The sequence below is a fragment of the Caretta caretta genome, chromosome 10, assembly GCF_965140235.1.
Source record: "Caretta caretta isolate rCarCar2 chromosome 10, rCarCar1.hap1, whole genome shotgun sequence".
NCBI classification, from domain to species: Eukaryota; Metazoa; Chordata; order Testudines; family Cheloniidae; genus Caretta; species Caretta caretta.
Window position 1 is genome coordinate 1,407,639 of NC_134215.1, and position 7,831 is coordinate 1,415,469.

Genomic DNA, 7,831 nt, shown 5'->3' on the forward strand with positions numbered 1-7,831 from the left:
TGTTATTCACTGAATAGGAAGGCAATGTAGGCTGAGCTGAGTGGGCGCTGCAGGCTGGAGGGATCACAAGGACACTGTGAGGTGAGATACCCCAAACACCTAGTATCTCACCACCCACCCCTGAACCAAGGGTCCCCTCCAGCTCCCGCTACACACTGCCAATACCTGGAGCCCTCCTGGTCAGTAGCTGGGTGACAATACAGAGCAGAGATGGGGCTAGTGGCATGGAGGGAAGATCTCCTGTTGTCCCAGGATGAGGGTCGGACAGCCACACTTGTCTGGCTACACCTGTCTGCAGCGTTTGGTGCAATCAGCCAGGGAACCAGGCTGTCTTGCCACAGAAACATGGCGGAGGCCTGCAGGGTAAATCTGAGATGCCATCAGTCATTCCTCCCAGACCAAACCCAGAGTCCTCGCAGGCACCTGCTTCTCTGCTCCTGCGGCCTCACTTGGGGATCCCACAGGGACCCAGCCACCCTTCGTCCTGATCAGCATCTCCACGAAGCCTCTAGGTGAGACTGTGAAACAGCATCGACTAAAATGCCAGCAACATGCAGATGGCACCCGGCTCTGCATCAGCTTAAGTGTTACAGTACCTCACAATAGCCACGCCGGGTTCAGATCCAACCAGCGCCGGCCTCCAAGACACCTCTCCACTGGCTCGGCTGCCGGCGCTGCTCCCTCTGGACCCTGGGTCAGACTCGGTTCCCGTCGTCAGCGCCCTCCGCGGGGTTGGCCCAGGCTACCCGCGGGGGCCTCAGCCTGCGTGCCCATGAGCTGCCCTGGCTACATCCCCGAGACCATGGAACCGTCGTCCCCAAAGGCCAGGCTCGGACGTGCAGCAGGTGGAGACTTCTCAGCCACTGGCCCACGGCTCGTGAACTGGCTCCTGGGAGAGACCGGAGTGAGCAGGGGCCTCAGAACCCCAGAGAAAATGGCCCCCAGAGCCGCCTCCCCCTGGCAAACTCGCCCCCACACTGACGCTCCAGAGCAAACGACCCCAGTGGCAGCTCAATTCACAGTGCGGCCCAGTGGCCGCTCCATCCATCGGTCACGAGCTTAGCTACCCAGCTGCGACATCAGGGACAGGCCCCCACAGCTCCTGACTCCATCTCCACAGGTGTTGGTGCACCAACGGTGGCTGTCCCGGGGCGGTCGGCACACCATCTGACGAGCTTTCGGGCCTGCTGACTCGCCATTTGTGGCCTTGCCGATTCAGTGCTCCGGGGTTTGGCTCACACTTTGGCCCAACTCTAATGCGCTGGTTACAGTAGCACAGAGCTGGTCTTTACGACACCCTAACTGTGGCAATCTATCTAGATCCTTACGTCGCCCCCCCACTGGCCGTGGTACCCGAGTACCTCACTGCCATGCTACCTGAGCACCTCACCGCCGGGGTACCCGAATACCTCACTGCCGTGGTACCCGAGTACCTCACTGCCATGCTACCTGAGCACCTCACCGCCGGGGTACCTGAGCACCTCACACTCTTTAATGGATTAGGGGGAGGTCTAGGTTGGATATTAGGAAAAAATTTTTCACTAGGAGGGTGGTGAAACACTGGAATGTGTTACCTAGGGAGGTGGTGGAATCTCCTTCCTTAGAGGTTTTTAAGGTCAGGCTTGACAAAGCCCTGGCTGGGATGATTTAGTTGGGGATTGGTCCTGCTTTGAGCAGGGGGTTGGACTAGATGACCTCCTGAGGTCCCTTCCAACCCTGATATTCTATGATTCTATGATTTTATACCTATCACACCCATGTGGAGGAGGGGAGGGTTTTTTCCCATAGCCCAGAGGGGGAATTGAGGCAGAGTGCAAATTAAGTGACTTGCCCCAGTTCACACAGGGAGGCTGTGCTGAGCTGGGAATTGATCTCAGTCCCGTGCATTATCCTCTCAACCATCTTTTCTGTGCAGGATAAAACCAAATGTATGAGACTTCAGCGCTGGGAGCTCTGCTGCGCAAGGAAGAGACTCAAAACATCTTTTCCTTCCCATTCCTCTGGAAATTACCCCCTCTGCTCAGCTCTTCCTCATTTGACCAAAGTGATTATCTTAGTTTAATTCAGCAAATAACTGAGTGAAAACTATTAATTTTTCAAGGCTTTTAGCTTGGCAACTATAAAGATCATTGCTAAAAATAGGTGCACCCATACCGAGCTGCAGTTAAAACATGGGCATTGTGAGTTTCTACACAGCACGCTCTGCTAGGAGTAAGATTAGCTTGATGTCTGTGACAAATTTACTCAACAAAATCCATGTGATAAATCCTGGAAATCATAAAACCACTGAGAAAAGTCCCTTCAAAGAGACCTTTTCAAATGCCTCAGCATCAGACTCCTCATGTCCAGAGGATGGCACTCACTTTAAATATCATATGTGTGTTTCCATACTGCTGGGGCATGTAAGATGCAGATAACTGGATTAATACTCACTTCAAAATGACTATGCCATGACTGCTACCTTTGAGGGACATGCAACATCTGAACTTAAAGTGGCAAATGTGCCCACAATGAGAGAGGGGTGTAAACACTCTACAAACAGTCCCTGATCTTGGATGCAGAACATTGCAATTACCAAGCAACAGGTTTCCACCATTGCTTCTACACCTCTCTCAATCGTCCCACACAACCCTCCCTACGGCCACCGCTCCCTCCTCTTCCACATCCCTCCTGAGGATCCGCTTCTGCCGTTTCGCTACGAGGGCTCTGCTGGTCCCCGATGACCAGGCCAAGGTTCAGCTGGGGACATCGGCACTCACTTCATCTGTGTGTAATCCAGCACTCACCCTCCCACCCACATGGACCTCAAAGGAGGCCACAAGACCAGACAGGGGGATCTCAAGGCTGGATTGGTGGAAATTTCCAGAGCCTCTGGCCTGAGGAAAGGCAGGAGGAGGAATGGGCGGAGGAGGGGAAGCTATCCACCAAGTCCTAATCAAAGATTCCAGCCAGCCTGAGAGTGAAGCCAGAGGCAGAGGGTAGCTTTGTTTTTGACCCATCTCCCTTCTCAAGTGTGAGCTATTTCCCCTCACAAACTCCAAATGAAACATGGAGACACACTCTGTCTCTCCTGCAGCTTTCTCGTGGCTTTTCTAGTCTGCAGTGCAACTGATTCCCTTGCCTTTGCTGCTAAGTAACACTGGGGACAGGTCCTTGGCCTTTGTTTCCAATTCCTGATTTATAGAACAACTCGGGGTCAGTGTGGCGTTTGCCCCAAATAAGTCCAAGTGTTAGGCAGGATCTCCAGAACAGGCAGATTAACGAACGTAATTGGATGCCTCTGGCCAGTGGAATTGGATTTATACTTTTTGGATAAGGATTGTATTAAGCTGATAAGATAACTTACAAGTACAATGAGATGCTGATTTATTGCAAAGAGAGGGACCTGGCAAATCTCACAGCAGGGTTCATGATCTCATTCTTTGGGGCCAGCAGCGTAGCTCTAAGCAAACAAAACAACAATATGTTAAAAGTTTCCTTTGACATTGGGGAGAAAAGACTCCCGAGGGCCATCCTCTAGCCATGGAACATGGCTGTGCCTGTGGGTACCTTGGCTGTGGCTATGGCTGTGTGGCTGGGACACCATATCTATGTGTCCACATACACCAGATGCTCCTGTAAATGTTGCCCGGGAAGCTGCAATGTCCTGCCCTTTCCCCGAATTAAATCCTGTGACTAGATCCTGGCTGGTTGAACACTCAAAGCCCCTCCCCTGCTCCCAGGCAGAACAACCCAGGAGCTGAGTGACTGTGATGGGTGGAGGCTTCTCTAGCAGAGTGACAGATGGAGGCCATGGTCTTAGCTGGCTGTAGTGGTCAGCCAGGGGTATAGGAGAGGCAGGCAGACTGGGAGGATGGCAAGTGGCCACCTTGCTGCGTAACGCAAGAGCTTAATTAGGGTCCCCGAGCCCCCCGAGCATTTCTGTGTTTGAAAGGTGTGGTAAAGGACTGGGCCAAATAATCCTGGTGTACAACCCCACTGAAATCAGTGGGGCTGCAGGAGGGCTGAACGTGGCCCCGTGTGGGTAAAGCGATGCTGTAAACCCACCTAGCACTGGGGGTCCTAGCACTAGAGATGACCCTCCCAGAGGTCTCTGCTGCTCAGGAGGTACATGGAGAGGTTAAGGTAATTACACCTGCAGACCCAGACTACAGACAGCAAACTCCTAAGGCAATAGAGAACTTCTATGCCGCTGTCCTTTAAACTCCTTGTGCTGCATCCTCCACGACGGCTCCAGAACCACTCCACACCCAGACTGACCCACTCAGACCTCTGGATGCTTTAGCCCAGAAGCCACCACAATGGGGTCTCCTGTGATGTAGGTAAATGCTGTTCGCCCCATTTTGCAAATGGAGAAACGGAAGCTCAAGAGTGGTCACACAGCAAATCTGTGGCAGAGACAGGCCTAGAACCCAGGAGTCCTGCCTCCCAGTAAGAGCAGGTTGAAAAAGATAGAAAAGTTTTTGCAAAAAAAAAAAATTGAAATTTCTTGCAAAAAATTTTGTTAGAAATGTTGACTTTTTGGACAATTTCCCCCATTCTGTGAGCTTGCTGAAAACCAGCAAACATTCATCATTAAAGCTTCAGAAACATGTTTGCAAAAGATTTTTGTGGAAAATGTGATAATTTGCAACCAGCTCCTCTCGCAGCACGAGAACACCTTGGTCCTGGCTCATGTTCCCACAGTGTAAACATTCATTTGCTCTCATCTCATACTACAAGTCTAGGCGAGTGTATAGTTACAGAGCAGCTCAGAGCCCCACCTCGCTGTGTGAAGCCAAAGTCCCTCTGAGATACTTAATCAACACAGCACTTTACAGTATAGCCATTAAGTGACTGTAAGTGAAGATTTTTCTCTGTTTCCCCAATAAATATTGTGCCATGGGACACATGGCAGCCTCATGTAATTAAGAATAATGGAGAAAGATTATCAACATGCAGCAGGTTCTGAAATGTCCCAGCTCAGCATAGACACTGCTGTGCGTGGGGGGATAGCTGCTCCCCTCACATGGATCCCCCTGTGGTAGATGTGGCCTGCAGTAGGTCATGGGCCTCTGCAGTATTGTTAACTCTGCGGTTTCTTAGTTCTCAATTTCCACTCGTTTTTTAACTTCCCTGTGGCTGCTTGGAGAGTGGGGCTGTGAGTGTGGGGGTGAGCAGCCCCACCTCCTTACTGCCAGGTGTAACGTGGGAATCGGAGGCACCCAGGCCTGGGGTTTCTTGGCTTGCTGGATGAGCATTTATTGATGACACAGGTTCAGCCTTTCATAGTAGTGGAAGGAAGAGATCCCAGAATTGTCACTACCCCAGTGTAATGGGACCCCAGCCTTCCATGGGAATGATCCCAGCTGGTCACATGCCATTCAGCAGCTCCCCTCCAGCCACAGAGATGAGTCCAGCCTTGAAGGCTGAGAGGCTGTTGGGGTCCCCTCTAACAGGGGTGCCTCCTTGCTCCCTTGGAATCACTCCAGTCTGGCCAAGGAAACCAAGTGGTCCATTTCTGGGCTCCCCCGTCCCCAGGCAGCATACTGCACCAGTGGGGAGAGCCAATGGGGACTGGTGTCCGTGATACCGTTTCCACTGGACAATGTGTCCAGTTAAGGGTAATTCCCACAGGGTGCGCACTCTGGCAAGCCTCTCACAAGGAGGCTTTTGGACCAGCAGCTAGTGTGGGTGACCTTGTCCATACCTGCAAAATTAGCACCTGTTTTCAGACTGTAACGAGAGGGGTTTCCAGGAACCACTGCCTGCCTGACCCCCCCACTAGCAGGTGCAGAGTAAGGCAGGTAGGAGAGTGAGCTGCGAAATACCCCAGGGGAGGGGTAGGCATGTAGGTGCTTGTGGAATCTCAGGGAGCCGTGCCATGCAACACAAAGAGATTGTTTTGTCTTTCTCTCTTAAATTGTAATGATCTTTTCCCCAGCGCTGTTGCCATCTAGCTGCAGTTCCCTTGGTTTCATTTCTGGGGTGTGGGTTCGCTTTGGTGCACTCGGACCCTCCCAGCCTTTGTGGGGTTCCAGCCCAGCAGAAACCCGCTGAAACCCGCCGAGCACCATCAGCCCGGGGAAGTGTGATCGGTCATAGTTACAGGGCACTTAACACAGTGCAGTGAAACAACAGGAATGGGTTCTGCGCTGCCTGGATTTCCAGCTATTACAGTGGCCGGGAAGTGAATGCTAATCAGTCCCTGCCCCTTGCATGCTCTCTGCCCTCTGGGCGTTTCTGAACATAGGGGTAGCCTCCACCTCTCCCTGATGAGGCCATAGCTCTCAAACCCAGCTCGACAATAGCAAACAGCATCCAGACTACAGCCACCCCCTGCCCCAGGCCTCCGAGGGAGCTCCATCTGCAACGGCTCCCCTCCTCCGGGTCCCCTCTCCAGCCCCCGGGGAAGGCACATGGAGCTGTGCAGCAGGCGAGGCCAGGCCACCCACAAGTGCCTGCCCCCCATTATCATGACTGGGTCCCATTCAGCACAATCTCCTTTGCAGGGGGCTCTGGGCTGGAGGCAGCTCCTCGGCAGGGAGAGGCCTCCTCGGCAGCTGTGGGGATGCTCCCAGGGAACGGGAACAATGAGCCGCAGCCTCCTGCTGATATCTCAGGTGCGTGCCCAGGTCCACGTGTGCTCCCAAGGGAGGTGAGGGAGAAAGGAGCCAGGGGCTTCTCGTACCTTGTGTTCCCCTGGCAGGGCTTGCTGGAGGGAACGGCTGAGCTCTCGCTTCCAGTAACCCTCTTGTGGGGTAGGCACATGGGTGGGGAAATTGAGGCTCAGGGAGATGCAGCAATGTGTCCGAGGTCACACCGCCGGTGAGTGGCAGAGTCCGGACTAGAGCCCAGGAGTCCAGGACGCTGGCCTCGCTCCCTCTGGGCGGGGAGGCGGTGCAGTATGCTCGTGGGGCTGCAGAGTGATTTCACTGACCCCTTCAAGAGCTAAGTTCCCCCCAGGGTGTGCACAGGTCACATCCAGGGAAGAACAGCCTTTCCCGGAGCTACCCACGTGGTCCAGCTAGACGGTCGGGCAGGTAGAGACGCCGAGTGTTAGGGGTGACTTGCACTCCCATGCATGGTCCCAGCCTCAGCAGATCTGTGGTTCAACTCCGGGCTGGTCCTGGGGCTTCCCTGCCCTGCCACGTGCAATCAGCCCGACAGCCTGGCGGTAACCCGCTCCCTTTCCCAGCCAAGGGAATGTTAGAAACTAAAGCAAGAGGCTGAGGGCGCAGGCCCAGCCCACCCGCCCGGCGGCTCCGACTCGGAGGCTCAGCACACGCTTCCCTCTGAAGCTGGGGGCAGGGACAGCACGGGGCACCGGCGGGTCCTGGCTCGCCTGGAAACAAGGTGCAGCGGGGCTGAGATGCTGCCTCTGCAGGGCGCTCGCGCTTGGGTGCGGGGAGGCTACAGCCTCTGCCACCCACATGGGGTTACTGCCATGGTCATGCCACCGCTTTCTGTGGCCCAGCTGTCCCCGGGGGGTTGGGCTGCGGCCGTCCGGCCCTTTGCTCTGAGCTGTCCGTGTGTCTTCTGTCTCCTGGACGGGAAATCCCCTCCCCAGCCCACGGCAAGGCGATGGGCTCAGTACAGGCAAGAGCAGCTGTGGGGCAGAATCTGAACCCAGAACCCGCGGGGCGGGGCTGGCAGGCAGAGGGGCTAGTGGTGAAGGTGGCTGTGCTGTCCCTCTCCTGCCACACCCACAGCTAGCCGGGGCCAAGGGCTGCCAACGGCCACTCGGTCCGGCCTGGCTCTCCGATGGCCAGCGATCTCCACACAGCCAGGGCTCTAGTTTGAAGTGCAGCGTTCCTTGCGCGGGTAGCGATAGAGAGCGTGCGTGCGGGGG